This window comes from Centruroides sculpturatus, unplaced genomic scaffold (assembly GCF_000671375.1).
Source record: "Centruroides sculpturatus isolate CEXI.00-Female unplaced genomic scaffold, Cexi_2.0 scaffold192, whole genome shotgun sequence".
NCBI classification, from domain to species: domain Eukaryota; kingdom Metazoa; phylum Arthropoda; class Arachnida; order Scorpiones; family Buthidae; genus Centruroides; species Centruroides sculpturatus.
Window position 1 is genome coordinate 462,042 of NW_019384565.1, and position 16,724 is coordinate 478,765.

Sequence of the window (16,724 nt, forward strand, 5' to 3'; positions counted from 1 at the left end):
CATCATGTGTCCCCAGACTTGATCTTGCCTAAAAACAATGGTATATGATGTGTACTCAGCAGCTCAGCATGTTGTTGGAGAATTGGAGAGAGGCATACAAGAGACCAATGAAACTGTATCACAGAAATGCTATATGATATCCATTATGCTATGCTCAATCATTTATATCTTTGTATTGCTGCTGGTTTTTTGAATCAATTTCAGCAATGTTGTTTTAATGCTTTACGGTCAGAGATTGTATGTTGTGTTAAATTGTCTTAAAATTATTCCCTTTGGTTATTTTAATGCTGAAACAAGCAAGCACCGCATGCATAAAATCGTGCAATGCTAGAAAGATCTCTTTAGCCCCTAGATGTTTAAGCTTACTCCCTGTATAAAACTTGTACAGGATAGCGAAGGGATGCATGTTTATACGTTTAAGAACTCAAAACAAAGGAGAAAGCTTTTTAAATCTTAGCTTATAGTTTACATACGAGTCATTATGCTATAATACGAAATATAACTTATTCGTATCCTTATTTGAACTATTCTTAAAATGAAAAGAAACAATAAAAATTTACTAAATAAAAGCAATTTTTCGAGGGTGGTCTATCCATACAGATCAGGCCTCATCCACTGTGGACTTGGCCGAACCTATAATGAGCTTGCTAAAGTGGTTTTTAGTGCCCACAGGAAGTTTTTAAAAAATTAAATTAAAAAAAAAATGTAAAAACAACAAAGAAATTAACTCTAGTTATCTTAAATTTATGATTTTTTAAAATCATATTCCTCCGATTTGACTTCGAATCTTTATTATTAGACTACAATTGTACAAAATTACCACTGTCGTCCTTCCGCCCGTCCATCTTTCCTTAATCTTGAGAACGGTGTTGGATAAATGAAATTAAATAGCAGATACGGAAAGCTTGGCGCAAGAGACCCTGATACATGAACTTCTGATGCAAACCGCAAGTCACGTTATTTCAATTCAAAACTTCTCCCCTGAGAGCAGTTATTAGATGAACTGCACGATTCCATTGCTAACGGAAAAGTATAATGTACAGGGGTAAGACTACTAATTTGAGATGGAGTGCATATATTTTAAATGAGATAGATTAAAAATTGCAACCCAGCATTGTGACGTAAACCCAGCGCGTAATTATAAAATATTTTTTTCAAGTAAATCATAAAAATCGATACGTAAAATTATAAAAACTGTACTCGTTCTCACTAGTTTCAAAATTTGAAGTGAAAGGCCTTTGAAAATGGAATTTCAACCTAAAGAAAAATAAACGTATGTTCTAATTGTAAAAATAAACGTATGTTCTAATTGTATGTTCTAAACGTATGTTCTAATTTGCATGTAATTATATTTTTGCTTCACAACAGGCATTTTAATTCCTCCTTTTAAAATCTATAGCTTATTTTATCAAGATATATACAGAATAGTTTATTACAAAACAAAAATCATCGCAATTTTTCTAATTGTACAAACTATCGAATGTATTAGAATTTGAACCAGTGATATTTAAATTTAGCAATGTGTAATTCATTGGGTTAGAGCCCCAATTTTCTAACTCTTGTTACGAGTACAGAGAAAATTCTTTTCAGGATAATCTAATGTCCCAATATAGATAATACAGGTAACCCCCGTATAACACGATAGTTACGTTTCAAAAAATTGCCGTATTATGCGAATCCGTGTTATACGAAACAAAGAACTAGTACGAAAAGGAAGGTTAGGTTCCAAAAATTAAAAAAATATGCTATTATATTTTCTTCAGTCCAATATCCATTCATTTACATAACATTTTTATAGTTCTTTAAAATATTTATTTTAAAATTAAATGTGATAAAGCCCTTTTTACAATTACAGTCATTTCAATATTTAAATTTGACTTATATTTTCATGTTTTTTTTTAAAAATAAATTTTATTTTATATGAATGAAATATTAATAAACACTTTTCGAAAATCTTCATTGATTTATTTGCTTTAATTTGCTTCCTTATTAATTAATTATATTTATATGAATATTTTAATTTAAAAAACACTTAAAAACAACGATATTAAAATCAAAAGAATTCCAATTATGTTTGCTCGCTTCTTACACAGGCGGCGAGCAAACAATAACTTTTTCTATCTGCTTAGAAGAGATAATGAAGCCTAAACAGTGATTTATATTTATAAAAAGAAGAAAAAAAAAGATATCAAAAGTCGATCATTCAACCTTGCAGTATTTTTTCCCGAAGTAATTTTACATGACCGATCAAGCTTACGATGATATCTCCTTATCAGATTTTATGCTAGTGATTGTTGTACTCATCCACATATGATAACATTATTTCTAACAAGAACTAGTCTTGAACAGTAATGATATTTAATATTGTATTTTTATTATTTTATAGGCATTAGTTATGTGAAGACTACCATTTCCTCCCCATCAAAATTTGTTGTTACTATATATATGTGTGTATTTGTGAATTTGTTATTTACGTATTTACGCTATCTGTATAATCTTAGTTTAGCCACTTTGTTGTCACTTTAATTAATTAGTTAGAGATTTTATTGTATTTAAACTTTGTGTTTATTTTATATCCTTTTTCTTTTGAACCCATATCTTGAAGATATCGAGATTGTTTATACGTGGATCAAAGTGTAAGAGGAAATTTGCCTATTTTTCCGATTCTAGGGACTTCCCTATAGAAATTTCCAATAATATCAACTTTTAGAATGATTTAAAGAAACAATTTAGAATAAGAAGTTTATTAATTAACGGTAATAAATCTCACAACATGCGAGGAAAAGGATGAGAAGACAATTAAGTAATTAAATCAATTTGTAAGAGAATAAAACTTAAAGAAAGTGGGAAAAACACCACTTTATGCCCCCCCGCCGATCATAGCAGAGATCGGATATCGTTTCAAGACACAACAGTAACCAAAACAAGCGATGAATAATGATGGGATTTGTCAATGATGACATCCTTGGAGTTCGGCGCTATCACCATATAAAGTCAAGAAACTAGTTAAAACAGTTTTGCTTATGTAATGACTCAGCTCAAAAGTCAAACCAATACGATAGTAAGCCATATCATAACTCTCCTGCGCTGAAAAGCGTATAAAAGAGGCACAAATCCAGGCACCGACAGAGCTCCTCGGCAGACAACAGTAGAAAGCACCGGCCTCTCTAGACTCTCAAAAAACCATCCCATACAAGGAAGGCATCAATGGCGGACATCAATAGTAGACCCGTCGCGCCATAACCGCAAGGAAATTTCAACTAGAAGAGAACGCTATTTACCGGCGGACATCAGTAAAGGACCAAGCAAAAGGGAAGAAAGAACTAGATCAGGAGACTGACTGGACTTATAAGAGAAGACGGCTCTCTTTTTCCTGGTACGTTGTAGTTCGGATACCTTCCTGTTAGGCAGCCCCCTCGTTTTATAGATAGAAATAGACAGATTCCTTGAATCGGATTTTAATTCCATAAGGTAGCAAATAAAATTTGTAAGAAGAATAATTTAGCTATATATACGAGGTATGTATCAATTTCTTTTTGATATAAGTGATAAGAAATTCCTGGTCAAATTATCGTTGCTTCGGTAATTATCGAATTATCGGTATAAAATGCGAGAAGAAAATACGATAAAAATGGATTATCGCGGTTATCGGTTTAGGCAAATCTTTCTTTCTAATATTTTTGTATTTTTGATTATAATTTTTGTAAATATTTGTATCGTGTTTTTCGTTAATACAGTAGTCTCTTTATAATACAACACGTTCAGTATTCCGACATTCCGCAGAGCAGCGCATGTAAAATTTTCGTGTTACCCTTTGTTAATGTATATAACAGAAAAAGATTGACTATACTACCAATGGTTAGTTTATTGTGCGTGCAGTCGGAAAAACAATCACAATCGCAATTAATACAATTAAAATAACCTGTGAACCAAGTGCGTTTTTTTACTGTACAGTGCATACATACATACAAAATCCAGTAATACAACAATACACTGTAATCGGACACCCACCAATTCGATATATGTTAGATTACAAAGATTCCACTGTACTTTGCTTTTAAAATTAATTTATCAAAACAAGATCAACACAGTAAATCTTAAATGCTATTTATTAAATTTTAACTGCTTTATAATTACTTCTTTAACTTTCTTCGTACTTTATACTTATATAACCTTTTATAATGAATAATTCCTTTAATGAATTTTTTTTTTAACTTTCTTCCTTGTGGAAACAATGGGATCTTTAAACAGGCTTGCCACGATCATTGGCAAGATCCTCAAAGAGATAATTGGATAGTAGAAGACAGGGCCTGACTACCCATGAAGAATTTCTGAGGATCTGACCGGACTCGGATACAGAAACTCTGAAAAAGTGTTACGGTTTCTGTTTTCCATATTATGTGAGATTCTGATCCACGTCAGAGCCAAGCAACATGAGAAATAAGAAACTAAATCCCAAAAGTGTTATGAAATTGAGGATTTGATCATCTTCAAGGTGACAGATTGGTACTGACGATTGTTGATATGATTTTTCGAGGTTTTATTTGTTGAATTAAAATGAATGATTGCAAGCTTTAATAACTGCGAGAACAATCGAGCAATTATTTTGCAATTTTTAATAATATTTTTATTTTATATAATTTAAAATATATGCTTTCCATCTCAAATTAGTAGTGGCTTGCCCCTGTATCATACTTTTCCTTTAATAATAGAGTCGTGCCAGTCACGTATCTAACATCTTCCACGGAAAGAATGTTTGAATTGAAATAACATGACTTTCGGTTTGCATCGGAAGTTCGTATATAGTTAATTGGGGCTTCCTGTCCCTGATGTGTTATATATGGTCTCGTCTTTCATCTGTCTTTCTCGAAATTAAAGAAAGACAGACGGACGGACGACAGTGACATACGAAATATTCTTCTAAAGTTGTCTCTAATTTCATTGCATTTTCTTTCTTGAACACACATTATCACTACTACATATTCTACACTAGTATCTACAATAGAATTATTCCTCGTCTCTGAAATATATAGTGGCTTTGTAAACACAGAAACTATATATTTAAAATTTTATTTTTAATAAAAAAAATAAATAAATTTTGCAATAATTTTATAACAAATATATAAACTACAAATTAAACATTTATTTATAAATGTTTTTAAAAAATTAATATCAATAGAATTATAATAATTATTTATCTGTAAGGTTAACAAATAGATACAAGAATCTATTATTATATCTATATGTTTTTCTAAATATAATAAAAGAAAAAAAATTACAGCAAATCTCACTGTTGATTTTTCCGTTTTATATGAATTCCATGTTGTACGAGTCACTTACATTTTACAAATACGTGTGCCGGGCTGTGAATGGCTCACGTATTTGTAAAATATAAGTGACTCGTACAACATGAAATTCATATAAAACGGAAAAATCAACAGTGTTATAGGGGGGTCNATAAAAATAAAAGACGAAGGACAATTTGGTTGGATCCATCACAGAGTAATCCATGTAATCCATTTTATTGCTACGTTCAGCAGATTTTAAATCTCATAGCGATTTATTTCTAATTAAATAAACGAGTTTTAGATTTAATTTACCATTTCTTAAGAAGAAGATAAAATTACTTAAGTGAATATTTTGATTAGTTTCGAACTAATTACACAATGATATAAAATTGAATTACGATGTAGATTCGTATCTAGATTTTTACTTAACTGTGTTTAATTATGGTTTTTAAAACAAAAAAAAAAAATTTATTATCCTTTCGAAAATCTTAATTGGTTTTTGGGTTATTCGTGATTTTATTTAATCACACGATTATATTTTTCATATTTATCATGATTATACGTTGAATATTTACACAACAATGAATTCAACCTTACAGTAATTTAAAAGCAACGATGTGTTTCAATCAGGAGAAATCTAGCAGCAATATCGGTTTATCAGTCAACTGAAACTATTATATATAAACATCTTAAGCGGTTAACTAGTTTGGATAAAATGGTTTGTAAACAGGATTTTTATTTTTTTTTCTATACTTTTGACTTATTTTACCTAAAAGTAGTTTAAAATTGTTACAAGTTTTCATTACTTAAACTTCATTAAAACGTTTAATAATTTGTAAGAATAAAGACAGTATTGCAATGTTTCTAATTTCACAGTAAATGATATTAAAATATATATTTTAAAATATCTAAATTAAACTCACTGAGAGTATATTTGTGATAATTCTACTCTATTAATAATTGTATGCATTTTAATCCGTGCAGCGAAAGAATAGACTCGAGTCAGCGTGAGCTGGAAGGATCTATGAAGGAGACGTGTGGTAGTTGGCATATGGATCATAGTCATAAAATTTGTAAGAAAAAGCAAAACAATAAAATTATTTATGATAAAGATGGTATTAAAACGTTTTAAAAAATGTAAAATACAAAACAAATGAATGAGAACGGATCCATGTGTCAACGTGTCTCTTTCCATCCCTATAGACTATTCAGCTCAGTCTAACTCATGTCTACTCTTTCGCTGTACTTTTCGGACTGTAGTTAGAGATTAATATGATAAACTGCTTTAAAAACAGAAAAGAAATTATGAAATTCTATGAAAAAATAGATAAATATAACCAATATAACAACTGAATCAAAATTAAACTTAATGGCATCTTGTATTATTCACTCAACAATGAATGTCATGTTTTATTTCTTCAAATTTTTTGGAACTTAACGATTGCCAATAAAAGCTAATAATTAGATGATTTCCTTTAAAACAGTTTATATTTATACGAATAACTCAAACTCGCAAATTCATATTTTCGAAAATATCTTCTAAATTGATGTGAGTAAAAAAATAGGATATATTCAAATATACTTTATTATTCTGCAATTCGTTACACAACGAATTATTTTGAATGTTTGTTTCAAAACAATGGTATAATTTTGACTGATTAGTTGTAATGTTGGAAGAATATATGATGGAATAATACAATAGAATGTTAAAATTACAAATGCTAAAAAATCTAAAAAATATATATATATATGTATTTATTGTAAATCTCTATTGTCTGTCCAGCACTTCATTATTCTAATGGATCTATATCCATTAAATTTTTAAAAATGTCAAATGCATTAACTATTGATAGTTAAATCTAGTTATAATTTATATACCTTTTATATAATTAATAGAACTTTAATTTTCAATCTTCATTTCTTATAATTGAATATTTAAACATTTGATTATACAGTATTTATATACAGTATTAATCTGAATTACTTAAATTATTAGATTTATTTACCTGAAATGAATATGATTATCTATTTTCTCCATTAACGTTTATTGAATGATGAATAAACAGAAATTAAAATATATAATCTGAAGGAAATATTAATATTTATGTAGGATATTTTTATGCTGAATTAATAATAGAAATTTCAACATTATTAATGATTTAAACATTTCACATTTGAGTATTTCTGGCATATTTACATTAGAAACAACTAGATATTTCTCTTGTTGAGAGCTCTTGGTCCCGATTGAGTGATGATCTTGGATTAGGATTTCGTTGTGATTAGGTTGTCCGATAAACCCAAGTTTCATTATATGTGTAAATAGTCATATACAACACGTCAATATCGATGGTATAAAACTAGTGGTGTTTAATTGGATTGGTCTTCTCAACTTGGCTTACAGAGCTTCAGAGGGGTCACTCTGTTTTAATGGTAATTTAAATGAATACTGTAATTAAAATATATTCAAAAATTATATTCGACATTACAAATATTTATTAGACCTATAGCTACAACGTGTCTGAGGGTGTAGCTACTATAAATAACAATATATATAGTAGCTACTTACTTTCTTTTAATCTGAGTCAGAATACAAATCTTACTCTTAACATCTAACAAATTCATTTATAAAGTATAAATATTTATAATGCAAATTATTTTACTTGATTTTAGACTAAATATTTTTCATATGTCTTGACATTAATAATAAAACTAACACAGTGACAACAATGAAATGAAATTCAATCTAACAAATCGAACCTGGAACTTCGGTAATAGTCCAAGGACATGTTAATACCTAATTACACAATATCTATGATATCTAAGATGAACAATTTTTATCACAAACTATATTATAATTTAATTTACAAATTACATTTAATAGTTACATAAATATTTAATCAATACATTTTATATTCATTGAAATATTTCGAAAATTAATTATAAAACTTATTTTAATTTTNCAGCGAAAGAATAGACTCGAGTCAGCGTGAGCTGGAAGGATCTATGAAGGAGACGTGTGGTAGTTGGCATATGGATCATAGTCATAAAATTTGTAAGAAAAAGCAAAACAATAAAATTATTTATGATAAAGATGGTATTAAAACGTTTTAAAAAATGTAAAATACAAAACAAATGAATGAGAACGGATCCATGTGTCAACGTGTCTCTTTCCATCCCTATAGACTATTCAGCTCAGTCTAACTCATGTCTACTCTTTCGCTGTACTTTTCGGACTGTAGTTAGAGATTAATATGATAAACTGCTTTAAAAACAGAAAAGAAATTATGAAATTCTATGAAAAAATAGATAAATATAACCAATATAACAACTGAATCAAAATTAAACTTAATGGCATCTTGTATTATTCACTCAACAATGAATGTCATGTTTTATTTCTTCAAATTTTTTGGAACTTAACGATTGCCAATAAAAGCTAATAATTAGATGATTTCCTTTAAAACAGTTTATATTTATACGAAGAACTCAAACTCGCAAATTCATATTTTCGAAAATATCTTCTAAATTGATGTGAGTAAAAAAATAGGATATATTCAAATATACTTTATTATTCTGCAATTCGTTACACAACGAATTATTTTGAATGTTTGTTTCAAAACAATGGTATAATTTTGACTGATTAGTTTTAATGTTGGAAGAATATATGATGGAATAATACAATAGAATGTTAAAATTACAAATGCTAAAAAATCTAAAAAATATATATATATAAAACAGAAAAGGTAAAAAAATTAGTGTTAAGTTATTTTTAAGTTATTGTTACATTATGTTTTGTAAGTTAAGTTTTAGTATTACAGTAAAGCATCAATTATCTGACTCAATTGGGGACTGGGGTTGGTCGGATAATTGAGAAGTCGGATAACCGAAAAGTATGAAAAAATCCATTATTAGTGTAGTATATTATTATATCCCATGTAATTAGCATATTAGTATATTGCTATTAACCTACTTCGCGTTGAATTTTCATCNCAATCATCATCTCTGCCGGATTCCCGAGGCGGTTAAAACGTCAATCTATCGCTCTGTGGATCCGGCATCGAATTCAGGAGGCTCTAAAAATCCCAAGAATTTCCACAAGTAGATTATGGAATACAGTACTGCATCAAAGCGTTTCATAATCGAAGGTGTAAGATGTAATCTTACACCCTCGACCATCATCTCAATCACTTTTACGATTATAATTTGTGGAATTTTTTACTCGATTCCAGGGAAGGGCACTTGCCCCATTTTCTCGGATGCCCATGCGGATGCCCATGGGTGTATATATAATAGGTTACATATCGTGTTTAAGATGGAATAATCTAAAAGGCTGAAGCAAAAAAATTTTTAAAGATTTTGTATAAAAATATATTTAAAAAGTAATTGTCTCGTTAATCAATTTCAATAAGCTACTAATAAAGAAATTATCGTATTTCTGTATATTTACTCCCTTTACAATTAAATTGAAATTTTATATTTTATTACCATATAAACTCTTTGTTTTGAAACGTTGCAACACTCATGACCTTAAACTAATTAGCCTTCATCTAATAATAATTTAAATTACATTGACGAAATATAACATTTTATATTATAAAAATGAAATATATATAGCTTACTTATACTTTTTAAAATTTTTTAATTGATTTATTCGTTACACTTTTTAGACATTGACTAATTTATATTATTTTAATACTAATTTATTGAAGACTTATTACGTAGGTTCCTGTGTATATACGTAGTATATTGCTTCATTCATTGGTTTATATCACAAAGAGATTTGTTAAAAACATTATATAAATTTTTACATGAAAACTTTTCAGCATAGAAATACGCTATTTAAGTCGTTATCTTTAATAATTAAACGATGTCAATGCAAGAAACACTTTTTGAACTTGAATAACTCAAAGACTAAACAAGCTTTTGACCTGATTTCTTTTGTAATGGGTTTATTAAACAATAAAACGAGAAAAACAAATTTCTAGTAAATTGTTTTGAAAGATTTAATTATAAATAATAAAGTTGCTATATCAAAATTTCATTGATGTTGAGTTATTAACTGAAAGCAATTGAGAAGAGTTTTCATTCAGAGAATTGATTGATTAAACATGAGATGTTCACATATTAATATTACGTGATAACTTATTTGTCTGATACAAAATAATATAATTTAAAACCTAATTTACATTGTAGACTTTTAAAAATAAATAGAAATTTTCTCTAATAAAAATTAAGTGATTCTACATTGATCTAAATCATTTTACAGGTGTAGAATCAATTAGATCCGGTATTCTAATTGTGTGATTCTACAGGTTCGTAAGCATTTATGCTTATGAAAAATAGAGTGGACATATTATGTATTCTTCTATCTTTAATTTGCTTTTACGATTAATTAAGACTGAATATGTTTATGGATTGTCGACGTCAGAGCTTTTTGTGTAGACAATTTTTAAGAGAAGTTAGTTTAATTATATTCTTTACATGAATTTTTCAACGTTGATCAAGAATTTTTGTTTTCAAGTTTATAAAATTGATCATTGATCTGGTACTGTACATGAGCATCCGCAGAAAGGGCAAACGGGACACTTGCTCTTCCCTCCGATCGAGTAGAATATTTCATAATTTATAATTGTAGAAATGATTATATGTAACCTTACACAGTCGACTATGGGATATTTTGATGCAGTATTGTATTCTGTAATGGTACTTGTGAAGAAACAAAAACCCAAAAAGTTAAATAAAAATTTATTGATGTCATTATTGTCTCCAAGTTTTGCTCCTCCCCCCTGGAAAATTTTCTGCGAATGCCCATGATCTGGTATATTATCGATTTACTATAGAATCGCTTCAATACGGACTATGTAATAATATGTATCTAAGATTTCAAACATCTGTATCTGTTGCCTCCTTAATCAACAATACACTAGCTAATATACCCGGCAATGCTCCGGTTATCTTAAGAAAACATCAAATAGGTTTTAAAAAAGTGCACATGGTTTTCTCAAACGTACACGTGGTAGTTGGTTACTCTCAACAGTGCACTCAGGATTTAATCTTGGTGGATCCGAATTGAACAGATAAAAGAATTTTTATGAGAATTTAGGAAAATATCTCGTATATACAGTATTTCCTCGATTAAATCCTGGGAGATTATTTTTAAAACGTACGTATCTCCTGCGTTTATTATCGTGCAACATAAGACGAGTTGGTAAAAATATTTTAATTATCTTAATTTACGGGTTATAGCCACAACATTTGAAATAATTAGCATACTGATTTCATAGTTAACCCGAATCATCATCTTTTGATTGAGTTGTTACTTTGCCATTCTATCTATTTCGATGTTGTTGGAATCAGGATCTTGACTACTATCTTCTGGTTCACAATCATCATCTCTGCCGGATTCCCGAGGCGGTTAAAACGTCAATCTATCGCTCTGTGGATCCGGCATCGAATTCAGGAGGCTCTAAAAATCCCAAGAATTTCCACAAGTAGATTATGGAATACAGTACTGCATCAAAGCGTTTCATAATCGAAGGTGTAAGATGTAATCTTACACCCTCGACCATCATCTCAATCACTTTTACGATTATAATTTGTGGAATTTTTTACTCGATTCCAGGGAAGGGCACTTGCCCCATTTTCTCGGATGCCCATGCGGATGCCCATGGGTGTATATATAATAGGTTACATATCGTGTTTAAGATGGAATAATCTAAAAGGCTGAAGCAAAAAAATTTTTAAAGATTTTGTATAAAAATATATTTAAAAAGTAATTGTCTCGTTAATCAATTTCAATAAGCTACTAATAAAGAAATTATCGTATTTCTGTATATTTACTCCCTTTACAATTAAATTGAAATTTTATATTTTATTACCATATAAACTCTTTGTTTTGAAACGTTGCAACACTCATGACCTTAAACTAATTAGCCTTCATCTAATAATAATTTAAATTACATTGACGAAATATAACATTTTATATTATAAAAATGAAATATATATAGCTTACTTATACTTTTTAAAATTTTTTAATTGATTTATTCGTTACACTTTTTAGACATTGACTAATTTATATTATTTTAATACTAATTTATTGAAGACTTATTACGTAGGTTCCTGTGTATATACGTAGTATATTGCTTCATTCATTGGTTTATATCACAAAGAGATTTGTTAAAAACATTATATAAATTTTTACATGAAAACTTTTCAGCATAGAAATACGCTATTTAAGTCGTTATCTTTAATAATTAAACGATGTCAATGCAAGAAACACTTTTTGAACTTGAATAACTCAAAGACTAAACAAGCTTTTGACCTGATTTCTTTTGTAATGGGTTTATTAAACAATAAAACGAGAAAAACAAATTTCTAGTAAATTGTTTTGAAAGATTTAATTATAAATAATAAAGTTGCTATATCAAAATTTCATTGATGTTGAGTTATTAACTGAAAGCAATTGAGAAGAGTTTTCATTCAGAGAATTGATTTAGTTTACAGTCAAACTAATTTGTCATTTATTTTAAAACGAAGACAATTTCCTTAATCTTAACTTTTGTCGTCACAATCAGCGAATCTCGGATTAGATTTTCAACAAATCGGAATCAATTTTTGTTCATGGATAACTTTACTTAAGTTTACAGACTAGAGTTGAAAACTAGTTAAAACTTTTAATAGCTAATGCAAAAAATATGGAAAAGTTTTACTACTCAACAGGACTTTTATCAAAAATTTTGTACGTCAAGAACCGTTGTAACATTTTTTTGTTTTTAATTTTTGTACAATAATTGGTATTTTTAAAAGGACGATTTAATCTTATTCCATCTGTCTTTCCTTAATCTCGAGAATGGATTTAGATAGATGAAAGACGAGACCAGATATAGAAACCTTAGGGGCAGAAGACCCCGATTAACTATACATGAACTTTCGACGTAAACCAGAAGTCATCTTATTCAAATTCAAAAATTTTCCCCTGGAAGGTGTTAGATAGATGACTGGCACGACTCTATTGTTAAAGGAAAAGTATGATGTACAGGGGCAAGCCACTACTAATTTCTGGTGGAGAGCATATATATTAAATCAAATAAATTAAAAATATGACCAAAAATTGCAGCCCGGCATTGTAACGATATCACAAATAATTGCTCGTTGGAATATATTTTCCATTAACATCTTATTTAGCAATGAAAATAACCAAGGGAGATGTTTTTGATTTCTTAGATATAAAACTTTATTTCTTTGAAACAATCTTCACGAAATATTTGCCATGGGTCCAGTAATATCTGTAATATATTAATATATTTTAAAATAAGATATATTAATATATCTGTAATTTGTAATAAAATCAAGCCTATCTTTAGGTCTTTATTCATACGAGTGCAACAGTTTCTGATACAATGCAACATATAAAATTATAATGCTAACGTTTATTAACTTTTTATTCATATTCTAGATTGAAAAAAATACATCTAGAATATTCATAAATTCATCTTTTTTGGAAAATTTTAAGCAAAAATCTATAGAATGACTTTTTATTTTGAGCGATAGCTTTTGAACTTCTAGACATGTTCGATGCAATGAGAATGAAAATCGAGAGCAGACAGGGAAAGATTAGGGGCCGGAGAATCTGATTAAGTTTTAATGAACTTCCTGTCTGGACCGGAAGTCACGTGGTTTTTACTTTCCCGGCTGTTATATAAGGCCTACAACAGTGGAAATCATAGTCAAAAACTGATCCCCCAAGACTTTTACACTTTTGGAATCAGGTCATATTAAAACTTCAAAAAATTAAAATAATAATAATAATTGGGTTTTTTTCTTTATTCATGGATGTGTGTGTATGTGGGAAGCATGATTTTGTTTACCCAATTTGAAGTTTAATAACTTTATCCTGTACGTTTTGTCGAAAATTTCTGAAATTTTCCAAGCAGGGTTATGTATTAGAGGAATTGATGCTACTAAATTTTGATGGTTAAAAATCAAGGGATGGGGAGATAGAAGGGGGTCATATATCATATCTCGAGTGTGGTTGGACTTACTGAAGATTTTACTCGTTATTAGCATTTATAACTTTTTTTTTTTTTTTAAATAAAACTCATCCTGACCCTTAAAAGTAAGCTTTTTATCATCAATAATATTAAAATTTTTAAAAATAAAATATCATAACATGACCCCACACGTAATTTTAAATGTTTTTGCGAAGAAAGTTATGCAACTCGTGGATTTTTTAAAATTAAAATATGATTAAAAATTGCAAACAAACATTGGGACGATGTCATAATAAAAATAATTGCTCGTAATATATTCTATATTTTTGCACTAGTTGAAAAGCTTAGTAATTATCCGATAAAAAAAATCAACTTGATAAAATTTTATTACAGACACATCATTGAAATGTTCCAAAATATCATATGATTCATATCAGTATCATTTCTGTAATAAAATACAATTAAGTTTATTTTTTATGATCGTGATAAAATAGTCGAAATGTTGGTGAAATGTTAAACGGGCCACCTTGACAATCAACATTGTCAAGGAGATACATATTCGAGTGTTTTTTCTGTATGTATGAATGGGTGCACGATTTTGTTCACCCTCTTTGAAGCTTAATAACTCCTGTGCTTTATGTCGAAAATTTTTGAAACTTTGCAGGGAAGTTTGTGTAGTAGAGGGAGTGACGTTTTTAAATGTTGATGGTTAAAGGTCGACGGGGTTGGGGATAGAGAGGGGGGACATGTGACATATCTCGAGTCGGATTTAATGACGATTTTACTCGTTATAAAGCATTTATATTTTTTATTTTTAAAGTAAAACTCGTCCCTACCCTCAAAATTAAGCTTTTTGCTATTTTATAACAATTAATAATATAAAAGGCTTTTTTTTAATAAAATTGGATAACAGATGGCGCCACTACAATTTTAAATTTTTTTTTGCTGGGAAAGTTAACCAACTCGTTCTGGACTTTTAGATACATATAGTATCGTTATAAAATGTAATAATNTGGTATAATTCCTGTTGTCAAAATGATACAAAAAAATTCTCTGAATATTTTAAAAATAATTCAGCATTTATTTATTTTCTGTTGTACACATGATACAGAAAACGAAATAAATCTACCTGATATCCTTGCAAAGAGAACTTTTCTCTATTAAATGTTATTGATATTTCTAGAATTTCAGACTTTACAATTAACTTTTATTGTAATAATAAAACAAACTTTCATAACTAAATATCTAATTACAGTAAAAATTCAAAGGGATTTCTAAATTCGCGTCGATTTAAATTCAACTAAGGTAGGATACGATTTCTTCATAGTTTGCTGCGTTTAAATATAATTTTTTTCTTTATTTTTTGTTATATTAAGATTGTGCAAATAAGCCTACATAATCAGTAGATCAAAGCAGTATTTGGCTACTCTGTTCAAATAGGAATATAAATGGACAAGCGAACACCTACATATAGTAAATATGAAAAGGTTTCGATTCATAAATATAGATTATATGAGTTATATACAGCATATACGCACCTTTATAATCATGCATGTTACTTATAAGCATGCTTATTACGAATATTAACTCTAAAATGCTTTCAAAGAGCTTCTAATAGCAAATTTAATTATCTCTTGTTCTGTTGATTTAAACAAAATAATAATAATTTTGTTTAAACAAAATAATAATAGTTGCTGAATAATCAGTATAATGTTGCTGAATAATCAGTTTAAACAAAATTATTATTATTTTGTTTAAACTGATTATTCAGCAACATTATACTGATTATTCAGCAGTTTCAACATATAGTCTAACACAGTATTTCTTATTTGTGATATTTTTGGCTATATTTTAACTTTATCTGATAGTAGAATAGTGAGGAAACTTATTATTCTACTTGAGATAAACTTACTATTGTCAGACAAACAAAATATATACTGTATATATTTTGTTTGTCTGACAATAGTAAGAGTGTCTTACTAAAAGTGCTAGCAATTTTTAAATTGTAACATGTTTTTAATTTATTTTTAAATAAAACCAAAAGTTTTTTGCTTGTTATACATCAAAAACTTTGTGTCTCTCATTTTCTTCTTCTATTTAAACATGTGAAATAATATAATTTGTATTTTTTTGTTATGTATTTATGATATAATAAATATTCAAAATTTGGAAAAAAATCAGTTTGATTAACTCTGTATTTGGTTCATGTGATTTTAAATTTTTAGTAGTAGAAATTTACATTTTGAATTTTAAATATTTGTTATTCAAATCTATTTATTATTATTATAGCCTGCATATCAGAATTTAAGACAAAGAGTGGAGATATATGTCTCAAAATTTCTCTCTGAACAAACATGGTGCACAGATCTCAATAAAAATCAAGTTCGTGATAATCTTCGGAGATCAATTAATGAGTAAGTTATTTTTAATGATGTATTTATTATTTTTT

General features: G+C 28.5%; 1 protein-coding gene across 1 annotated transcript in view; it reads left to right on the forward strand.

Moving 5' to 3' along the window:
* Nucleotides 1–3,135: 3,135 nt before the first annotated feature.
* The window catches only part of LOC111624041 (phosphatidylinositol-binding clathrin assembly protein LAP-like), a 106,782-nt gene continuing 93,193 nt past the window's right edge, over nt 3,136–16,724 (forward strand). The window contains exon 1 of the mRNA XM_023366820.1: nt 3,136–3,376. The gene's annotated coding sequence lies outside the window, so the exon portion shown is untranslated. The remainder of the gene's footprint in view (nt 3,377–16,724) is intronic.